Source organism: Sus scrofa, chromosome X (assembly GCF_000003025.6).
Source record: "Sus scrofa isolate TJ Tabasco breed Duroc chromosome X, Sscrofa11.1, whole genome shotgun sequence".
NCBI lineage: Eukaryota > Metazoa > Chordata > Mammalia > Artiodactyla > Suidae > Sus > Sus scrofa.
Window position 1 is genome coordinate 7,033,935 of NC_010461.5, and position 23,745 is coordinate 7,057,679.

Genomic DNA, 23,745 nt, shown 5'->3' on the forward strand with positions numbered 1-23,745 from the left:
GTAGGCCTGTGCCATGGCCACTGCAACACTGGATCCGAGCCACAGAGGCAGTATGTGGTAGCTTGTGGCAACGCCGGATCCTTAACCCACTGATTGAGGCCAGGGATCAAACCTGCATCCTCATCGAGGCCACGTCGCATTCTTAACCCACTGAGCCACAATGGGAACTCCTAAAAAGTATATATGTTTTTTTACATTGCCTTTGGGGGACCCAACATCATTGTGATGTTTGGTAGCCCATTTTCAGTTAGTTTTGGGGATCAGCTGTCGGGGTTAATTGCCACCCAGGTCAGGGTTGGCATGTCTCTGAGGTCTGCTGTCAGCTGGGGCATCTCAGGGCAGAGACCTGGACCGAGCACATAGGTAGGTTAACCATTGCCAGAAGGGAAATTTGCTGGTGATGGTGGCTGCTGATGGTGGTCTGGTTATTTCTGGGTTAACCACTGCTTTTGATCACCTGATCTATTTGTAGATCATCCCTCAGCCGGTAATTGAAAATTCTCTGCCCGAGCACGCTACGTTTTTGGCCACTTGGGGTCCTCAGGTTTGGCGGCTCCACATTTCTGGTGGGGCCTCCCAAGCACCAGTGAAAATGTATGTTCTCGCCAGACTGGTTGGCTCATTCCAGAATGTACTTCATTCCAGATGTGAATAGCACCTATCTCCTGAACCCTTGACCAGTCGAGCTTCAGGCTGGGCACTTTTTAGGATGGTCATGTTTTTGGAGACTCGCTCTGAGCGGCGTCCCGCATGGCTGCCCCACTTGTACACAGGAGGACTGGCGGCTCTCGGTAGCTCACTTAACTAGTGCACGGCAGAGCCCACCTCCGAAACCAGGCAGCCTGATTGTCCAGCCCACGCTTCTAATCGGCAGTGGTACTGTCACCCTCTTTTGTGGAAATGGCTCAAGTTTGTTCCTGGACGTAGAGCTGAAGTCAGCATCTCACTTTAACGGGTATCGGAAGAGGCCACCAGCCAGGGAGCAGGTTTTTGTGAAGGGAGGGGCTCCCTGGGTGTGATGGGTGCTGGACTTCACCTCCCACGTCGCAAAAAAGTGAAGATTGCAGGTCTCTTAATGTTTAGTGATAAAAAACGGGTTGAAAAGCGTTGTTGCTCGTGTCCACTGGTGGTTCAGCGAGATTGTCTAATCAACAAAAAAGCAAGGTGCTGGTTAGCCTGCATTTCAGCCCCCCCGCATCCAGTGGCCATCTGCATTTTTCTAGCACATCAGTGGTCTCAACCGGGGTTCAATTCGTACAATGGTTGGGTAGCATTTACAGGCTCAGGAATTCCTTTTATTTTCCTTTTTTCTTTTTCTTTTTATGGCTGCACTCACAGCATTTGAAGGTTCCCAGGCTAGAGGTCAAATCAGAGCTGCAGCTGCCAGCCTACACCACAGCCACAGCAACGCGGGATATGAGATGCATCTGCAACCTATGTTGCAGCTCGCAGCAACGCTGGATCCTTAACCCACTGATGGAGGCCAAGGATCGAACCTACATCTTCACAGAGGCAATGTTGGGTCCTTAACCTGCTGAGCCACAACGAGAACTCCTCCTTCCTGTTACATTGGAAAACTTCTCTTTCGATTTTCTGAAGTGTAATGCTAACACAGCGGTTCTCAACCAGGGGCAGTTTTGCTCCTCATGGGACATGGGGCGATGTCTGGGGACACTTTTTGATTGTCACACCTGAAGGAGGGTGCTACTGGAAGCTAATGGGTTGTATTAGTTTCCTGTCCCTGTTGGATCAAACTGCTATGAGATGGGTGGCTTAATAGAAGGGAAATTTTGGAGTTTCTGTCATGGTTCAGGGGAAACGAATCTGACTAGTATCCATGAGCATGCAGGCTCGATCCTTGATCTCGCTCAGGGGGTTAAGGATCCGGTGTTGCTGTGAGCTGTGGTGTAGGTCACAGACACAGCTCGGATCTGGCATGGCTGTGGCTGTGGTGTAGGCCAGTGGCTACAGTTCCAGTTTGACCCCTAGCCTGGGAACCTCCGGATGCTGTGGGTGCAGCCCTAAAAAAAAAAAAAGGAAAAAAAAATAATGGAAATTTCTTCCACCACATTTCTGGAGGCCTGAAGTCCAAAAGATGTCTGCAGAATTGGTCCCTGCTGGAGGCTCTGAAGGGGAATTCAATTCATGCCTCTGCCTGAGCTCCCAGTGGCTGCAGCAATGGCCACGTGACTCCATTCTCTGCCTCCACCTGCACAGGCCGTCCGCCTTGACAATTCGAATCACCCTTTTCTTTCTCTTCTCAGGACCCCTGCTGCTGGACTTGAGGCCCACCCTAAATCTAGAACGATCTCATCTCAAGACCCTTAGCTTAAAAAATTTGTTGTATTATAGTTGATTTACAATGATCTATCAATTTCTGCTGTACAGCGAAGTGACCCAGGCATACCCATATATACATTCTTTTTCTCATAATATCTTCCATCATGTTCTATGCCAGGAGACTGGATAGAGTTCCTTGTGCTGTACAGCAGGACCTCACGGCTCGAGACCCTTCACTCAATGACATCTGTGATGACACTATTTTCAAATAAGTTCACAGTTACTGGGGCTGAGGACTTGGACATAATTTCTGCGGGGGGCACAGGTCAGCCCCCGGCGTGAGTAGAGTCCCAAGAAAGCTGAGATCCACACTGCGATGCACAGGACAGCCCCCACCACAGAGGGACCGAGAGAGCCTGCTCTGCCCCGAGCGAGAAGTTGAGCTGCGGCGGAGCGCACCTCTCAGCGGCCTCCACGCCATCTGCCCACTGTCACGTGCTGTGTGGCCCAGCCAGGCGATGCGGTCATGTGCCCACATCCCCGCCCAGTTTGTTGCCAATGAGTGGAGGTCATTCGTGCCCAGCAGGTGGCATTCCAATACCCAGTATCGCCAAGGCTGGCGTGCCCGTGACGCGAAAGGTAAGGAAATTAATGCAACTTTCTGAAGTGTGTGTGTTCCGGTGTATAAGTATATGGTTTGCGGAGTTCCCGTCGTGGCGCAGTGGTTAACAAATCCAACTAGGAACCATGAGGTTGCGGGTTCGGCCCCTGCCCTTGCTCAGTGGGTTAAGGATCTGGCGTTGCCGTGAGCTGTGGTGTAGGTCACAGACGCGCCTCGATCCCGCGTTGCTGTGGCTCTGGCGTAGGCCGGTGGCTACAGCTTCAATTCGACCCATAGCCTGGGAACCTCTATATGCCGTGGGAGCAGCCCAAGAAATGGCAAAAAGACACACACACACAAAAAGTATATGGTTTGCACCTCTCTTCTGGATGCCTGTTAAGAACCTCTGATTTCTCAGCGTCTATTCCTGAGACTATCCCTTCTCCAGCCCTCTCATGATTAATATCTTGCGGAAAATGTTTTATGGAAATTTACACCGATGGTTCCCAGCTTCCTCTGTAGCGGGACAGTAAATATGCCTGATCTTGCTGGTCCAGGTGCAAAGCTGAGCACATTCTGTCGGTTCAGACAGAACCAGACAGAGGGTCCTGCCCCGCCCTGCCCCATTTGCCCAGGTGGCTGGTCTTGGGTGGTGGGCAACTTGGTGCCCAGTGGCCATCTGCTGGGACCTCCAGAGCAGGGGTGGGGTGTGGGGAGGGGGACCCCAGGTCCCCACACATTCCTCTCTCCTCTTGAAGAGCCAAACCGTCTCAACTGGGCGCCTGCTCAGAGGGCCGGGGCTGCTCACTGCTCGGCAGTTGCCCAAAGCAGAGGCCCCAGGGTGTGGGTGGCGACTGGTGTGTGAGGGCCCTGAGCAGTGGCCACTGGCCCCATAGGCAGATTATGGGTGCAGAGGGGTGAGTGGGTTGGAGGGTGATGCCCTGGGCTCACAGGGCCAGACTGGCCTTACTTTGCCAGTCTCTGGTCTGACCTTATGGCAGATGCTCAGTAAGTCCTTTGTTGGCTTGAACAAGTGCATCCCTCTTTTGCAAAATCATGATGTTGAAAGCAGCAAGGACCTTACCCTTATGGTAAGGTAGTCCATGGATTTTCTTCCCCCTTTTGAAGACTGCATCTGCGGCATATGGAAGTTTCCAGGCTAGGAGTTGAATCGGAGCTGCAGCTGCCGGCCTACACACAGCCACAGCAACGCCAGACCCGAGCTGTGTCTGCGACCTATACCACAGCTCATGGCTGGATCCTTTACCCACTGAATGAAGTCAGAGATCCAATCTGTATCTCACAAACACTAAGTCGGTTTTTTTTTTTTTTTTTTTTTTTTTTTTGCTTTTTTAGGGCTGCGGGTACGGCATATGAAAGTTCCCAGGCTAGGGATCAAATCGGAGCTATAGCTGAGCCATGTCTGTCACCCGCACCACCGTTCATGGCAACGCTGGATCCCCAACCCACTGAGGGAGGCCAGGGATCAACTCGCATCCTCATGGATATAGTCAGGTTCGTTACCGCTGAGCCACAACAGGAACTCCCTAAGGCAGGTTCTTCGCCCGCTTAGCCACAATGGGAACTCCCAGTCCATGGGTTTTTATGGACAGTGCACGGAGGCTGTGGATAATGGGAGCTGCAAAGCCTCCCTGTGCAAATGCGTGCGTGTGGCCCCGGAGCTCCCCAGCATCGGGGTGGTGAGCGGAATGGGCCTTTTGCATTCTGAAGTTTAGTTGTTTCTCTCCATTTGCACCCCCAGCCATCGTACTGGAGTACATATTCCCGCACAACAGCAGGTGTTAGGGAATCCGATTCTGTTTAGTCTTGTAGCTTCATTTGGGCAACTAATGCTTTCGGAATGGTGATCAGGGACTTTATCTTGCTTTTTACTGGATAGTCCTCCAAGGCGAATATCACAAGCAGTACGTTTGGAGAGAATAAAAGAGCAGAGAGCCGTGTCATCCCAAGTTGCAAATGTCATTAGGACCTCTGTGCTGCGCGCATGCCAGCTGTCTGGCATTGGCAGTATGGACGTGTTGGTTAAGACAATATGCCTTCTTAGCTAAAGCCCTAGAAAATTGTCTGCTGTCATGGTAGCGACCGCTGTCTGTCAGCAAGTATTCTCTTCCTGCTTAGAAACTTCATTAAGATGCCTTCTTAACAAGCAGCTGTCACCTCCCATTTTATTCAGCTAACCTCATCCTGTATCCCCGTCCTTCTGACGTGTGCTTCGCAAGCCTCTCTAAGGCAAGTTCAATCAGGTTTGTGGAATGTCAGCTCTCTCCCCATCCCCGTTTCAGTTCCTCTCGATGCCATTTGAGCATGATTACCAAGCCTGGGGACCTTTCCCGGAGTCCTTTAATTGTGCACAAGTTTAGAACTAAGTAAATTTCAGGCCTGCCGCTCGACCACGGAAGGGACCAGCAGCCACCGGGAATGGAGCGGTTTTTAATGGGAAAACAGGAGATCGAAGATAGCACGTGAGAGCTTTGAGCCCGGGAAAGAGGGCAGAGGTTGGTTCTCAGCCCTCCAAACCACGCTCTTGCCTCAGTCAGTCGTCTCGAGTGATCTGATCGGTGCTGACAAGGGAGCCTTCTGGGAGGGAGCCTGGACGCTCAGAGATGTGGCTGAAGATGCTGACATGGCCCACTTCCTCCCCCTGATCCAGATCCTTGGGCTGGCCAGACGGATGGGGTGCGTCTGTGAGGAAAGGGGCACTCAGTGAGGGTTCTTCTACCTCCTGGGTCTGTTTTTCTTTCTGCAGCCCTTGAAATCTTGCTCTCGAGGTTTCCTCTGGGGCTGTGTAATACGCCTGTAGTGACCAGGAGCGCGACAGCGAGCACCGACCCCCCTCTGGCCTTGGCCTTCCTGCCTGTCCAGCTCTTGGGGCGACCTCATGCAGGCTCTCGGGTTTGACCATCTATCTCTCACCAGGGTCTGGCCTTGACCTGTCTCCAGAACTCCAGGTTGGCTCCTTTAGCTTCCTGATTGGGTACAGCTGGAGGTCCCCGAGACCCTTCAAAGTCAACGTGCTGCCTTAAAGAGACACACTTTATTTTTGCTTATTACAGTCTAGTTGATTGACAATGTTGTGCTAATTTCTGCTGTACAACAAAATGACTCAGTTATATATATTCTTGTGTGCGGATATATATACACACATATATATACACATATATATCCGCACACAGGAATATACACACACACGCAAATATATACACACAATGTGTATGTATACATATATACACACAAAGAATGTATATATATGCACATATATATATATACTTTTGTATATTTTTTCCATCATAGTCTATCCCAAGAGATTGGATTATAGTTCCCTGTGCTGTGCAGTAGAACCTCATTGCCTATCCATTTTAAAAGTAATAGTTGGCATCTATTAAGCCCAAACTCCCCATCCATCCCACGTCCTCGCTCCTCCCCTTGGCACCACAAGACTGCTCTCCATTTCCGTGAGTCTGCTTCTGTTTTGTAGATAAGTTCATCTGTGTCATATTTTGGATTCCACATATAAGTGTTATCATACGGTATTTGTTTTTCTCTTTCTGACTTCGCTTAGTGTGATAATCTCTAGTTGCATCCACGTTGCTGCAGAGGGCATTATTTTGTTCTTTTTTTATGGCTGAGTAGTATTCCATTATATATATGTACCATATCTTCTCTTTTTTGTATTTTTTTTAGGGCCACACCCCCGGCACATGGAAGTTCCCAGGCTAGGGATCAAATCAGAACTGTAGTTGCTGGCCTACACCTCAGCCACAGCCATGCTAGATCCAAGTCATGTCTGCAACCCACACCACAGCTTACGCCAAGGCTGGATCCTTATCTTAACCCACTGAGTGAGGCCAGGGATCAAACCTACATCCTCATGGATACTAGTCAGGTTCGTTACCTCTGAGCTCCAATGAAACTCCCCATATCTTTTTAATCCATTCATCTGTTGATGGGCATTTAGGTTGTTTCCAAGTTTTGGCCATTGTGAATAGTGCTGCTGTGAACATAATGGTTCATGTATCTTTCTGAATTATTGTTTTGTCTGGGTGTATGGTCAGGAATGGGTTGGAGCATATGGTAACTCTACCCTTAGTTTTCTGAGGAAACTACTTACTGTTTTCCATAGTGGTTGTACCAACTTACATTCCCACCAGCAGTGTAGGAGGGGTCCCTTTTCTTTTCTTTCTTTTTTTTTTTAATAATAATTGATTTCTAATGTTGTGCCAAAATCTGCTGTACAGCAGAATGACCCAGTCATACATACATATATATATTCTTATATTTCTTACATTATCTTCCATCATGGTCTATCCCAAAAGACTGGATATAGTTCCCTGTGCTGTACAGTAAGATCTCATTGCTTATCCATTACAAGTGTAATAGTTTGCATCTATTACAATCGGGTTCCCTTTTCTATAAGAGACACACTTTAGGTGCACAACACTGAAAGGCAGCAAGGTTTGCCATCTGGTTGTTTGTGGGAAGAGATGGATGGGAAGGGATTACTGGTAACACTTCATCTTCCTGGAGCTGTCTGGGAGGGTAGAGAGGTGTTGGGAATGTGGACATGTTGGTGATGTAATGGCAGTGATGAGCAACTTAGAAGAGGATAATAGGGTTGTGGGGATAAGTTCTCTTTTGGCTGCAAATTACAAAGACTCAACTCAAACTAGCTTAAACACACACACACACACACACACACACACACACACACACACACACACATCCAAGAAAGAAAAAGAAAAAAGAAACTGTAATTTCATCGACTCAAGGAATTGAGAAGTCTAAGACAATGGTTTCAGGAACAGCTGAATCCAGGTGCTCATAGTGTTATCTGTCACAGACTGGGTTACTCCACAAAAGAACCCAAGACAAAGGCTTGTGTCCCAGTAGTTTATCTGGGAGCAGCATTGGAAAGGAAAGGTGAAAGACCTAACCAGAAGATGCTCGTATGAGTTGCCTGGCAGTGTGGGAAACTGGAGCTCGAGCTGTGAGATCTTCAGGAGAGCCTTCCAGGGCATCTCAGGACTGTTCTTGGTGGAGACAGAAGGGGAAAGCATTGGGTCGTGGGCTTTGTCCCCCATTTATCAACTGTGGCCCGTGGGCATTGATGCCACACACACTGAAGGACGGCATGTGGTGAGGAGGTTGCATGGGTGTCCTACCAGAGAGAAACCTACGGGTAGAAGGTGAACTTGCTGCAGCCACTGAGAAGTCCTAGGGCAACACACACCATGAGGCTATACCTGCATGAGGCTGACCGAAGCCTGCATGCTGTTGACAGCAGTGGCTGGAACAAGGGCAGAGGCCAGGGAAATGGGAAGTAGCTCCTACAGGGATGTCCCTCACCATTAGTGTGTCCTCATCTCCCCATCTCTTGTTCTATCTCTTGGCTGTGTTTCATCTGATCCTCAGACAGGCTTATCCACATGGTGGCAGGACGCTCCCGAGAAAGACCCTCACCACCTTCTGCCTAATGTTCAAAGCTGATTCTGATCATCCTTCCCTGGGGCATGTGCTCATCCCTGTGACCAGGAAAGCAAAGGATCTCAACTCTTTGCGCGGCTAGAATTACATGGAGTTGGATGTGGCGTGTTTCCCAGTGCAGAGCTGTTGGCTCTGGCAGATGCGAAGATGCACTGCTCAGATCTTCCTTCAAGCTTCAGGGAAAGGCTGGCAGAGTTCCTGTTGTAGCTCAGTGGGTTAAGGTCTTGATATTGTCTCTTTGAGGATGCGGGTTCAATTCCTGGCCTCACTCAGTGGGTTAAGGATCTGGCATTGCCGTGAGCTGTGGTGTAGGTTGCATGGCTGTGGCTGTGGCTGTGGTATAGGCCTCAGCTGCAGCTCTGATTCGACCCCTAGCCCTGGAACTTCCATATACCGCAGGGGCATCCATAAAAAGAAAAGGAAAAGAAAAGACTGCTGAGCTGCGGGAAGTATGCTTGGCCAACTGCCTCTGCTTCGGAGCCGGGGTCGTGGTCCTCTGTTCAGGGCCTGAAGAAAAAGGCAATGCTACCAAGACCTTAGCCATTTCTTCCCAATGCTGGCTCCTTTAAGGGTGATGCTGGCTCTGGAGTTCCCTTTTGGGTTGATGGAGAAATTGGCAGGTTAATGTCAAAGTCTGGTGCCTTCTGCCCATCTCTCCTTCTCCCCCCTTTCCCCTCAGGTGTTCCTCTCTGACGCATCTTTTGCATTCCCAAGTCCATGTCCGTGCCTGCTTCCTGGAGAACTCAAGTAACACACGGGCAGCTGAAGAACTAACCCATGTTCACCCAGGGAAGAAGGGGCCTCAAAGGAGGAAGAGGGAAGTGCGAGGTGAGAACCCCAGACTTTGAATGGGTACCAAACGGGCTTCCAATTGCTGCCTTATTGGTATTTCTTTTTTCTTTCTTTCTTTCTTCTTCTTCTTCTTTTTTTTTTTTTTTTTTGTCTTTTTTAGGGCCACACCCACGGCATATGGAGGTTCCCAGCCTAGGGATCCAATTGGAGCTGTTGCTGCTGGCCTACACCACAGCCACAGCAACAATGGATTCTTAACCCACCGAGAAAGGCCAGAGATCGAACTCTCAACCTCATGGTTCCTAGCCAGATTCGTTTCCGCTGTGCCACGATGGGACCTCCAGGGATGGAGTTCTTTTGTTTGGGGATTGGCTTTACCCTTGCTAAATTGCAAAGCCGAGGTCCGAGGAAGACTAGCAAAGTAGCTTATTACCCAGACTCATCCTTTCTCTGAGGCCACTCTGTCTAATACGTCTCCAAACACCTGGTTTGCACGTCATTGGCCTCGGGTTTACAAACTGGGAGTGAATTTTATGGGAAGGTGGCACATACAATTATGGGTCTATAAATGGCCCTCGGAAGCCAGCCAAGTCACAGGCATGAATTCCAAGTCATATGGTCTGAAGAAACTGAGCTGCAATTACTGTTATTTTTGCTGGCAGGCAAACAAAAATGAACGAAGCCCTTCTTTTTCTGAATGTACAAGAATCATAACACATTGCCATAGTGACGTCTCATGACCTGCATTCAAAGGAACAAAACAGAAGGTCAGGTTCACCATTCTGACTTCTAATCACTGAGCTTCGATAGGAAAACCAATAACCATGGTTTTCTGTGGTACCTTCATCATGGAAATCCCGTAAGGCATCACTGGCAGTGTCATAAAACTTTCCCCATGGCCCTAAGGGGCAGATTTAAGGGCAATGCTGTTACAAGCCTGTATGTAGCTGGATAAATTTAACAAATGAAGGATTATATAATTGCTACTTTGTAGTTTAAAGAATGGAGCTCCTTTTGCATCCATTCCGGTTAAACCATAAACCACAACAAAGGTGAGTGACTTTGTTGTACTGAGTCCCAGTGGCCAGGAGAGAATGTGGTTGCGTCCAGGGGAGGAGTCTTCGCTGGTGCAGCTCAAGACATGAGATGAGATGAGATGAGATGAGATGGAGTGATGGGCTGACAGTTTAGGCAAAACAGGGGCTCACTGTGTTCTGGGTTTTCCAGAACAGAGAGTCTATTTTATCAATACTGTCAGTGGCACTGGGGTCTTGGGAGGTGACTCAAACTAGCCAATCACCTAAGAGCCTGAGGGATAACACAGAACACAAATGCAAGCTCTAACTGTGTGCTGGGCTGGAGTATTTCTGTCTTGGTGTCTAGGCATCTGGAGATGTGGTTTAGAAATGAGAAGACTAGGTGGATAGCAGGGACTTAGGATGAAGGCCGGTAGATGGTCCCAAGGCTACTCCATCCAGGTCATAGTGACTCTTGATAAACCACCAAAGTTTCTCAGTAGTATTTATCTCTAAGAATGAGAGCATTTATGTTTTTCAGATTCAGTGACCAGTAACCCCTCCTGGATAAACACTACCATATTTTGCTTCTATTATGCACCTTTTTCTAGTCTACAGATAGACCAGTATCATCTTAGCTGAAAAAAATAGCCTTTCAGGAGTTCCCTGGTGGCTCAGTGGATTAAGGATCTGGTGTTGTCGTTGCAGCAGCTTGGGTTGCTGCTGTGGTGCGGGTTTGATCCTTGGCCCTGGGAACTTTGCATGCTGCAGGCGAGGCCAAAAAATAGACTTTTTTAAAAAATGCATATAACACAATGGAATAGTTTACAGTTACCTTCTAGAGCTGCCTAAATTGACGCTGGTGTAATTATGATCTTACCAGGCTCAGGGACAACTTCTTACTAGACCCAATTATCTCATTGGCTTTTGAAAGTTGGATAGACATCTCAAAACACAAAGAGGTAAACAAACACAGGAGAGTTTTTCTATCATTTCTTTTTCCGGGACGGTATCAAGTAATAATTGCATATTAATCACATTGGGTTTTTCAGCCCTGTATGTGAGATTTTCTTTCTTTCTTTTTTGCTTTTTTTTGGGGGGTGGGGTGCTGCACCCACAGCATATGGAAGTTCCAAGGCTAGGGGTCAGATCAGAGCTGCAGCTGCCAGTCTATGCCACAGCCACAACAATGCAGGATCTGAGCCATTCTGCAACCTACACCACAGCTCATGGCAACACCAGATCCTTAACCCACTGAGCGAGGCCAGGGATCAAACCCCTGTCCTCGTGGGTACCAGTCAGGTTCACTACCACTGTGCCACAACGGGAACTCCAAGGTGAGATTTTCTTTATCTTTCAAATGTTGGAACTGAGAGTGCTGATACTAAGCTCAGCTGGCATGACCCAGTGATTCTGTTTCATTTGGGGCAGAGATGGTGAGAATTGGTGTTTTCTGCTTGTGATTTACTCTTTTCATTGGGAGGCTTTCCCTTTTGTCTCATAAGATTATCAAGCTACCGAGTCACACTTTTGGAAGAGGAAGCACTATTTTAGGAATCTTAGATCTGTATCTGCAATTCTCTTCCCTTTCTGCAGTATCTCTAAATTATATTTGAGTCGAAATGAGAATCTGGTAGCACCTTGCCTTCTTGACAAAGTGTCAGTTTAGGAATGCCTTCTTTCCTGGGCGAAGGAAAAGTTGATACACTGCCAGCGGCTGGAAGCCCCATGCCTGTTAATCTCCAGATTAGCCACTGATTTTCCGGAGCTGCAAGGTCTTTATGGGGTTCTGGATATCGCCCTGGCCCTCAGTCACCCATTTACACACATGCTCCTGATTCCTAATTATATCCATGATATGTGACTGTTGTCCCTTTAACTTTCTTTTTTCCTTTCTTTTTCTCTTTTCTTGGCCATGTCCAAGGGATGTAGTAGTTCCCAGGCCAGGATCAAACCCGTGCCACAACAGTGACCTGAGCCACTTTAGTGACAATGTTGGATCCTTAACCCAGTGCGCCACAAGAGAACTCCCCCGTTTAACTTTCTAAAAGTAATTTTATTTCTCTTCTGAGGTGAAGATGGTTAGTTATCAGACTTACAGTGTGCTCCCCTATTTTTTGTAGCCTTTTGGGAAGTTAAGTGGGGGCCTTCTGACAACTTTGAGTGAGTAAACTAGGGGTGGAAATGACATGTGTCACCTATGGCCAGGGAAGTGAAGAGTTGGCCCATAAGTGGCACATCCTTCTCTTTCCCAAGCATGGCAACCTGGGATATCACATATTGTGAGGGCGGCATTACCAGATGGAAGAAGCTTGGATCCCTGAGTCACCAGATGGAGACGAGCTCTGGCCAACTTGCATTGGACTTCACGTAAGTGAGAAGTAAACTTACGTTGTGCTCAGCCTTTGAGATATTTATCGCTGTTGCATAGCCAGTCTTATACTGACTAACCTTAATTTCCACACTCTTATAAACATACACACTGTCTTCTCTGGGAACCAACCCACATATGTTAAAAAGTATGGAACTCTCAGCCTCAACTACCTCAGTATCAGAAGAGGCTAGGTAGATAAGCCTTCTGTCTTGACTCCTTTAGGACTCAAACTGAACAAGTAAATAAAAACAAACAAGCAAATACGAACCCAGGTTTTCTGTTCCAATGAGTCTCTTCTTCCAAAGTACCCAGGACCTCAGAAATTATGTAGTTTGTCAGTGCAGAACTACAAAATACAGCCTCTTGAGAAATATCATTATTTACCAGATGGGTCAGAGTAGGCTTGAAAGTAGTGTGGAGGAGTGTCCCCCGTGGGGCAGGGTGGCGGGGACTATGGAAAATCATGCATTTACCAACATCGTCTATATTCTCTCTCTTTTGGCATTCATTCTTTAAGTACTGGGCTAGATGTGATTACCTGATAGGTAGGCAATGATGTTCTTGGGATACTAGTGACACACACACACACACACACTATTCAGGGGTGGGGAGAGATCAGATATTTTGAAACAATAGTGAACTAATAATCAGAGGAAAATCTGAAACTTGGAGTTCCTCCCATTTATTCTTTGGGGCTCAAGTATTTTTATTTAGGTTGACATTGGGAAAGAGGGTTGGAGGTGGGTAGAGTTTCTGTCATATCTCTTAGAGCTTAGAGCCTCTAAAGCTCTTCCTAGGACAATTGTTAGAAATTTCTTTTTTAAACATTTGTTATTAGAGTATAGTTGATTTTAATGTTGTGCCAATTTCTACTGTATAGCAAAGTGACCAAATCATACACATACATACATTCTATTTTATATTTTTTCCATCATGGGCTATACCAAGATAGATATTTCTTCGGAATTGTGTCGTGTATCCGATTCTTCGCAAATGGCTGCTATCAGGCGTTAAATACAAATTAAGCATTTATTATTATTTGTTTCAGTAACAGAGGGTATTGACACTTTTGAGAGGTAGGGACAGGTTAGTAAGAGTTTGTGGCAGAAACTGACTAGTTGATCTCCAGATTATTTTCTTTCTAGGGCACAAGCTTGACAACATTCCTCAGGATTCCTTGTAGCTGGATGAAGTGTTATAAGCCAACTCGAGGCACGGCCCATCAACAGTTTCCTCATTATTTTCCTTACTTTCTCTTTCCCTGAGGGTTCTAGAATAACTGTGTGGAGCAGAGCCGATGGGCTGCACTGAACTGTGATACGCATGAGGATTAAACCTTTAAATTAATGTCAGACCACTGAGATCTGAGATCTGGGAGTTGTTTGCTGCAGTGGTTAACCTACCTGACTAATCCAAACCTCTTAGCCAGCCATGGTTTATTCTTCCCTAAGAAATGTGCACTGTACGAAGCCCTTCAGGTGCCCTAAACACCTCTGCTTAAGCTCGGGGGGTTGAGGATTAGCAAGCACAAAGGGGTTCCATGTTTGTGGAGATTTCTCAGTGCATCTTCCAAAGTTAGTGTTGATTAGTTCCTCTTCCCTGACAACATGATAACAAGTTTTTAACCTTTCTTTTGTCACCATTATACAGTATCGAAATTTACCATTAATGGTATAACTTGATAACCTTAGCCAAAAGGGGGAATAATTTATTTCCTCTTAGAAAGTGGGGGATGGAGTTACCGTTGTGACTCAGCGGTAACGAAGCTGACTTTTATCCATGAGGATGTGTGTTCGATCCCTGGCCTTGCTCAGCGGGTTAAGGATCCGGCGTTGCTGTGATTGCTGTGAGCTGTGGTGTAGGTCACAGACACGGCAAGGATCCCATGTTGCTGTGGCTGTGGCGTAGGCCGGCAGCTGCAGCTCCGATTCGATCCCTAGCCTGGCAATGTCCCTGAGCCACGGGTGCAGACATAAAAAGAAAAAAAAAGTGGGGAGAACGTCTCTGAAGATGGGCACCATCAATTCCTCTCCTCCCTGTACACACATGCTGCTCTGTATCCTCTCTCCTGGTATCTGAACCGTGGCCTTGTAACTTGCTTTGCCCCATGGGATATCACGGATATGACATTCTAGGACTTCTGAGCCTGGGCTTTAAAAGGAATGGCTGCTTTAACGCCCTCCGTCTGGGAAGCCAGCTGTCATTCGAGGTCTGACTCTCTTGGGACCCCCATGCTGTGAGAAAGCCCAAGGCAACCACGTGGAGCTCCGGCTTAGGCACCAGCAGCGGGTAAAGGCTTCTCGACCTTTCCATTCAGCTCTGATGCCTGCTGAATACAGCTGCGTGAGTGACTCCAGCCCAGGCCAGAAGAACCACCCACTGAGCCCACTCAACTTACAGATTCATGGGAAAAATAAATAAATCATTGCTGGCTTTAGCCACAAAGTTCGGCGTGGCGTATTCCACAGCAATAGGTAACTAAAACAGGAGAGACCCTGGATGTGAGGTTCTGAGTGGTTGAAGAAAGTCTTGTGAAATCTCCCGTGGGATTGTTTATGGTTGTGTTGTAAGTTATGGGGGTGGAAATACGACTTTGAAAGAGGTCCGATCAAGGCTGCTATGGTCGGGGGGGCGTACACTGGCCACTTTCCCGTGCTCATACTTGAGTCTCGGCGAGTATTTCTTTCACAGAAGCTTTTTGAATGAAAGTAATCCTCCCCCACCTCTCTGTTCCCTCTCTTAAGCGGTGCGCTTTCGCAGCGGTCCTTGTCTGGGCATGGAATAGTGCTTTTGCTTTCAAGGTTTATTGACTGAGTTAATGGTGGGCTTGGGAGAGGACCTCATCCTTTCGGAGGATGAGGGCGTGAGAAGGAGGAACCCTTGCCTTACCCCTGATGTCTCACCCAGAGGTCAGAGGAAGCGCTCAATGGAGAAAGCTTCAGTGCATCTAGACTGTTGTGGTCAATCAATACGACACGTCCCTCCGTGCTGCAAAAAAGAGTTCGGATGCCACTCCATAGAAAAAGAAAAAAGTTCCTTATCATTAGGCCAGAAACCACTCTCTGAGGATAAAGATCCATCAGCATGCATTTGAAACACTTTCCTTATTGCTCTGAGGGCCCTGTTCTTGAGTCATGATGTAGCGCTCGCTATAGACAGCGGGGTGACCTCCAGGTGCAATGACAGCAGAGATGGCCCTGAACTAGAGAAAGCAGAGGTGTCTGATGGGGACAAGATGCGCAAGCGCTGTTGCTTACCTGGTTTGCCTCGCACGTTGGATATCGTTATCTTTACTTCCGTAGCCAGGGAGAGCCTGTTCCACGGACTTCCATTTGTAACACAGCAAGAGGGGTTCCTTAACCTGGGACTTGGTGAAGATAATAAAAGGATTGGCTGAGAAGAGATGAACCATGCCATGGAAAGAGAACTATATCCATTTTAATATTGTTAGTTACCACAGACTCTAAAGAATGTGCTGGAAGGTTGTGTGATAACATCCGGCTACTATGTTTTAGGGAGCTGATCAGAACTTCTGCAAGGACCCAGGATATTGTACTCAGGATTTCCTTGATTCCTTCCTTTCTTCCACCCACTCACCACCCACCCATCCATCCATCTATCCACTCAACCACCCATCCAAGGGGTGAGCTTCTGTGATGTATCAGGCACTGTTTAGGGGGCTGGCACATTTTTTTAAGCAAAGTGAAAACAGTCTGTTACTTTGTTCCTTATGACTTAGATGTGCTTTTTAGAATTTAGTCACTCGAGCCTAAATCAGTTCGGGGGAGTTTATAGCTGAATTTCTTCTTAGGAAAATAGGCTTGTTATCTTTGAAATCGACCAACGGATTGGTTTCTTACCCGCAGGATTCTCCTTCAGGAAAAAAGAAACTGTCTCCTGATGCAGCTGGAAGAAGCTACCCGCCTAATGTCTTATCTCCAGTCCCAGTTAAAGAGGTGGGTAACTGGAAGGGAGAAGACCATGCTTGATTGGCACCACAGAAGGACGTGTCCGTGAACTGCCCCCTTCCCTTTAGCTTGCTTTTCTCTCCCCGAACTTAGAACCCGCAGGGGTTGTGAACACAGGACAGAAAAGTGGAGACATGATATCGTTACGAGTTGCTGCTGATTCATGATCCAAGGATGGTGGGGAGAGCCCAGTGTGACTTCAGAACAGCAAATCCGAAGTCAGACTGAGCCAAGGACTTGGTTACAGCTTCAGAAGTCTATCTGTCCATGTATGTGTATGCATAGTCCCATTTTTATTTTCCTTTTTAAAAGGATATGAATATTTTAGAAATAACATTTGGATGCTCACCTTTCTGAAGCCCTCCATGAACCCCCCCCCCAGGATTTTTAGTGCTTAATTAGAGATCTGTTCACATCTCAAGTGCGCGTCCATTTCCGTTTGTGAAATTGTTGAAATGTGCGGCATTTGCTGAAGCCCCATCCTCTGGCACAGTCAGGAGAGGCATAATAATCATTTGTAAACAGATGACTGAATACTGCGCTTTGTGACTCTTCCTATCTTCAATGACTTCTTTTATTTTAATCACAATTTTATCTCCTTCTGATCCTGACATTTAAGCTCAGCTTTCTCTTGATCGGAGGGGGCTTGGAGGTTCGTTTTAACCTGATTTCTCCTGAGGAAATATATTTCAGGACTAGAGGACTGGGTTATCTCATGTGACTTGCCCCAGGCCCCAGAGCCCTCTGGAGAGCCTAGTTCTTTGCAAACACACAGAGGGAATTTTAATGCACAGTTAATTGGAAGGTTTTACTAACTTCTGCCCTTCTGCTTGCCCAGATAGCACAGTGTTTACCTTAGAAAAGAATTTTTTTTTTAATTGCAAAACTAAAAAAAAAAAAAATAGGTTGTGGCTTGTCATATGTTCTTGCAATAGAGTCTTCATGTTTATACAAGATTAAAAGTGAATGAATGGGAGTTCCCATCATGGTGCAGTGGAATGAATCTGACTACGAGCCATGAGGTTGCAGGTTTGATCCCTGGCCTCCCACAGTGGGTTAAAGATCCGTGAGCTGTGGTGTAGGTCGCAGACGCAGCTTGGATCTGGCATTGCTGTGACTGTGGTGTAGGCTGGCAGCTGTAGCTCTGATTATACTCCTAGCCTGGGAACCTCCACATGCCACGGGTGCGGCCCTAAAAAGACAAAAAGACAAAAAAAAAATGAATGAATGGGAGTTCTCTTGTGACACAGCCGATTAAGGCTCTGTAAGGATCTGGCATTGTCACTGCAGTGGCTTGGGTTCATTCTGTGGCCTGGGAACTTCCACAGGCTGCAGGTGCGGCCAAAAAAAAAAAAAAAAAAAAAGGAAAAGGAAATGAATGAATGAAAATGAATGCCTTTATTTCGATTTTCATTTTTTCTGCCTTTCTAAAAATGTGAGGCCACCTGCTAGAAATGGGAGTTATCTTTGAAACATTACTCTGAGCCACGTGAAAGAATTAGAACTTGGCAATAAAGTGGACAGTCACTCATCGCACTTTTCATTCAAGTTGTTCACTCTCTTTGGGGGTTTAAAAGAGGCCTCCACATTCAGAAATGTAACACGCGCATGATTTTCCTGGACTCTACCTGCTGCGTAAAGTGAGACGCACCCACAGATGATAAAAAGGGAACCAGCCTCTTCACTGGACCTTGTAGTCAACGACCCGCTCAGTGGAAACCACGAGGAAGGCTGAGCTTGCTTTCTTTCGGATAGTGAGTCATGGTATCCTTGCAATAAACACAATTACCCAATTGTGAATTCTGGTGAATTCACTTGCCAGGGACTAATGACCCATTATTTTACTTATGGAAGATGGTGCCTTCTAGTTCCTGGTGCGGAAGCTGCCAAATGATAGGTGCCAGCATATACTGGTCTCTGCCCATGACTAATGAGTGTGTTCTGCTCATTTGGATCCTGCATTAAAATGGGGGAAATAGCAACACCTCCCTCCAGCAGCCGTGGAGGCTGATGTCTGACCCACAGCAGCCACGGGCTTGGAGGACGTGATCTGTCGGGCACAGCTTATTCACAGTAAGCCGCAGGTAGTCTGATCCAGTCTGCCTGACCTCAAAATGGCAAAGGTCGTCCCAGCCTGGATCTCCCAGAGCTGAGCTGGGCACAGTCGTTCCCCGCTGGCAAGGTCTTCCGCTGCATTCTCTCTGTATGGTGTGTCCGGGTCACCATTTGTTTGTCCATTTCAGAGACGGAAATATTTAATGATGTTGAGTTCACTGGTCTCACATCTGTTTTGACTCTTAGATTAGAGTACATGAGAATCTGTCCCATCAACCAATTTCCCCTCTTTCTTTTTTTTTTGGCCTTTATTTGCCATAAGAAGTGAATCATCAGATAGACAAATGTGACATCATAAAAATCATGCACCTTAAAAAAGGAAAGAAATCTATGTACACGGTTTTTAGCTAATTCCTGTTAAAAGTACTCTTTGGAGCTTCCCATTGTGGCTCAACGGGTTAAGAACCTGCCTAGTATCCATGAAGATGTGGGTTTGATCCCTGGCCTCGTTCGGCAGGTTAGGGATACGGTGTTGCCTTGAGCTGCATCGTAGGTTGCAAATGTGGCTCGGATCTGCCATTGCTGTGGCTATGGTGTAGGCCTGCAGCTGCAGCTCTGATTCGATCCTTAGCCCGGAAACTTCCACATGCTGCAAGTGTGGCCCTAAAAGGAAAAAAAAAAGTAATCTACTTTGGGCTAATGGAACCTACAAGCTCATTCTTTCAAAACAAGTCATTGTCTCAGGGCTGATGAATGTTTTCAGCTCACAAACAACACACATTTCTTTCCACTTTCTGCTTCCTCTATGTTACAGCCCCATACAGACACTGGACATGCTGGCTCCTGGTCTTATCTCCAGGCTGGAAATTCCATCACTCACCTGGTGCCGGGGTTGGTATGCTAGCCGTGACACATGCAGTCGTGACAAATCTTTGTCTGGAAGGCTGGACAGGAGCTTAAGAGTTAGGCTCTAGAGAGGGGATGGCCAGGGGCAAACTGGCAGGAGGCCCTGGTTCTAATGGCAGTAATTGTTAACTTTGTGACGTTGGGCAGAGTCACTTAAGATACTTTTTCCTCCATAAAGCGAAAGGATTGGCCATGTCTTCTAAGAGCCCATCACTTCTACAATTCTGGTTTCTAGACCTGCACCTCTGTGGGGTCACCCAGACCAGAGGGTCAACTTGCCTGGAACTCTGCAGCTGTCACTCAGGCTTCCTGTCCCTGGACAGCCCTGTTCCTCCATTCGGAACACTTGACAGATAATAATGTGTTTCCCAAATATCAGGCATTCCATACGACCTTGAGGTTTGTACCACGTCCCTGTCCTACCTAAAATTTTCTTTGCTAAATATTTTTCTTTGAAGTGACTCGGTTTTTAAAACTTAAATTTATGTAAGGAAAGATTGGCACTGATTTTAGCAGAAATAACTACAATGACAAAAAAAAAAAAAAAAAAAAAAAAAGACCCGGGGTCATGTTAACAAATTAAGAAGAACAAGAATTGTTGGCAGAAGAACTGAGTGAGGAGTCCCCATTGTGTCTCTGTGGAAACGAGCCTGACTAGTATCCATGAGGATGTGGGTTCGATCCCTGGCCTTGTTCAGTGGGTTAAGGGTCTGGCGTTGCCATGAGTGATGGTGTAGTTCGCAGATGCAGCTTGGATGCTGTGTTGCTGTGGCTGTGGTGTAGGCCGGCAGGTGTAGCTCTTTGTCAACCCCTAGCCTGGGAACCTCCATGTGCCGCAGGTACAGCCTGAGAAAGAAAGGAAAGAAAGAAAGAAAGGAAGGAAGGAAGGAAGGAAGGTAGGAAGGAAGGAAGCAAGCAAGCAAGCAAGAAAGCAAGCAAGCAAGAAAGAAAGAAAGAAAGAAAGAGAAAGAAAGAAAGAGAAAGAAAGAAAGAAAGAAAAGAAAAGAAAAGAAGGAAGAAAGGAAGAAAAGAAGGAAGAACTGAGCAAAATTGTTGCTAGCGGACCTGAGCTGTGAGAAATGCCAATAGTGGTTTTTCAGGCTAGGAGATGAGGCCAGATTACAACGTGGCTCTTCAAGGAAGAATGAAGAGCAGTTCTTGGTGTGCTCACTGATGTTGCAACTGTGTCCTTAGACAAATGTAGCTCAGATATAGCACAGGAAGCAGTGTCCAGGGTACCATGATGGTGCTAGAGGTCATGGGCAGCTACATGAAAGTGCTGCTGTAGAATCTGGATTTTTCCCAGTGAAGAGACTGCATCCAGAGCCGCAGCCTCAATCGGCGTCACCCTCTGACTTGGACAACCCATCTCTCTTTACTGTTTCTGAGGCAGAGGTCAGTGGAGATGGATGGAAATGCCCATCCTGCATCTTTCAGGCCTTCAGTGGTGCCTTCCAATCAGTAACCGTTCCCCTGGGTTCATGGTGTTGCTCATAATTGCCTTTCTTGCTATGGAGGGAAGTCTCTGGAGCCTTCCGCTCCCCTCCTCCCATGGACTGGGAGCACAGTTGGTATTTAGCTCATGGCTGAGCATACGCTCAGGATTTAGAAGAACTAAACACAGGTGGACCTGAGCTTCCACTGGGCTTACCACTAGGTCAACTCAGCTCAAATTCTATTTCACTTCGGACCCTCATTAGGCCCCACCTCTGGCTAATGGGCCACAGAAACATTCCAGTTCTCTAGACGATACTGTTGGCTCAGTGTCCTGGAGGGGTTCAAATGCTGGCTGCCAAAGAGGGGAAAAAACATCCCAGCATCTACTTTCCTTGGTGTTGCATGCTCCTTATGTCTTGGATGAGTATTTTCCTTGTGTATTTAGGTCTTTCTCCACCCTCCACAAGCAAGAGCTCCTGAGAGCAGAGCCCATGCCCTGTTCTTTTTAATGCATCGCTAGCCCAGGGACAGGCTTCCATAGGACCCCCCCCCCCCCCGCCATGACTGGAGCCATGCAGAGGTGAGCTTTCATGCCATTGTTTAAACCCAATGCCTTTGCCTTTAAGCAGGATGGTACCAGGGCTGTGTAACTTTGCTATGGCGGGAGGCTGGGCCAACTCTGAGTCTATGTACTCCGAGCATGAACTTTGGCTGACAAAGAACCCACATCCCAGGAGTTTCTGTTGTGGCTCAGTGGGTTAAGCATCTGGTCATCCGGCATTGCCACAAATTGCAGCACAGGTCACAGATGCAACTCAGATCCCAAGTTGCTGTGGCTGTGGTGTAGGCTGGTAGCTGCAGCTCCGATTCGACCCCTAGCCTGGGAGCCTCCATATGCTGCAGGTGTGGCCCTAAAAAGAAAATTAAAAAAGAACCCACATTCCAGGTGAAACTTAAGAAGAAGACAGTGACCACCTGTTGTCTTTGATGGCTTTTGGCTTTTAGGAAGCCCCCACCTATGGTCGCTTGGTGCCAAATACTATACGAAGTGGGCAGAGGCACAGGTCCTGTTCTTCAGGGCATAGGGTTGAAAATAGACCTTCTCTGCGCTTACACTGTAGAGCATTCTAGATGCTTCCTCCAAAAAGTTTCTTTCTTCTCCATGACTTTTGGTGGTAATGTCATCTACACAAGGAAAGGACCTAGCTTCTCTTCAACAAAGCCCCACACTTCTGTGGTTTGAGCCCCAGAAAGCAGATCTCTAGAGGAGTTGCCTGGTGGACCAGGCACCCCCAAATCTGTTCACCCCGAGTTGCTTCTTCCCTCTGGGGTTCTCTCACCTGATTTCCACACTCAACACTGTCCTGCTTTCCTCGGAAAAACTGTTGGCCCTCCGGGGACATTTGCCTCTGCCTTGGTTCCCCTTGACAGTGGCGAGCAGGGCTTTACTCTGCATACATTTCACACTAAAAAGCAAATAAAATAAGGGACCAAAAAACCAGAATTGTAGGGGTTCCTGCTGTGGTGCAGTGGGTTAAAATATCTGGCGCAGGTTGCGCTGTGCCTTGGAACTTCCATATTCCTCTGGTGCAGCCATAAAACAAAAACGAAAACAAAGACCAACAACCCCAGTCTGTGGGTCTGCTTCTGTTTCACAGATAAGTTCATTTATGTCATAATTTAGATGTGACATAATTGTAACTCAAAAGAGACTAGATCCCAAGAGCTAAAATGATGTAGACACAAAGTACACCAGTGTGATAACAGCACAACTTAGCAAGACCGGCTACCTCCCGCATAACACCGTCGTCCTTGTCTGTGAACGCTTCCTTCCAGCCCCCGCCTCGGCTGACCTTGCCCAAATTCCTTGCTCCCCAGACACACACTCTGTATCAGGGTTTCTCCAACCTCAGCACTTGACATTTGGGGCCAGATAATTCTTTTTTTTTTTTTTTAATCTTTTTAGGGCCAAACCCTTGGCATATGGAGGTTCCCAGGCTAGGGGTCCAATCTGAGCTCTAGCCACCCGCCTACACCCCAGCCACAGGCATACAGGATCCGAGCCGTGTCTGCAACCCACACCACAGCTCATGGCAACGCTGGATCCTTAACCCACTGAGCGAGGCCAGGGATCAAACCCACATCCTCGTGGATACTAGTTGGGTTTGTTAACGGCTGAGCCAAGATGGGAACTCCTGGGGCTGGATAATTCTTGAGGAGGGCTGTCCTGTGCATGATGCAATGTTGAGCAGCATCCCTGGCTTTTCGTGCTGGACACCAAGGGCCCCAACTCCCACCTCCCACCTCCACCCTGCCGAGTGGCAGCCAAAAATATCTGTAGACATTGCTAGATTCTTCTAGGGGGCCACAGGCAGGGCTGAGACCTGCTGCACTAGGTCCTGTAGCCCCTCCCCAGGGCAGTGCTCCCTCCACTGGAAGCAAGGTGTTGTGGTTACCACCTAAGGAACCAAATTTTTGTCTGGTTCAGGTTTTGCCTTAGATGGTTGTGGCATAATAAAAAATATATGTGATCTTTGTGTCTGGTTCCTGGCACAGAGCTCGTAAAACCCTTGTAATTTCTGGAGTGATAGGAGTGTCTTTTTAAAAAAATTTCTTTTATTGAAGTATAGTTGATTTACAATGTTGTGCTAGTTTCTCTTGTGCAGCAAAGTGACTCGATATATATATATATATATATACATATATACATATATATACATATATATGTACATACATTCTTTTTCATATTATTTTCCATTATAGTTTATCACAGGATATTGAATATAATTCCCTGTGCTGTACAGTAGGACTTTG

The 23,745-nt window shown here is 47.2% G+C and overlaps 1 long non-coding RNA gene across 1 annotated transcript; it reads left to right on the forward strand.

Moving 5' to 3' along the window:
• LOC110257847 lies at positions 8,822-16,899 on the forward strand. The gene is made up of 3 exons (XR_002340855.1): positions 8,822-9,211; positions 12,448-12,561; positions 16,432-16,899. It is a non-coding gene; the product is annotated as an uncharacterized LOC110257847 (long non-coding RNA).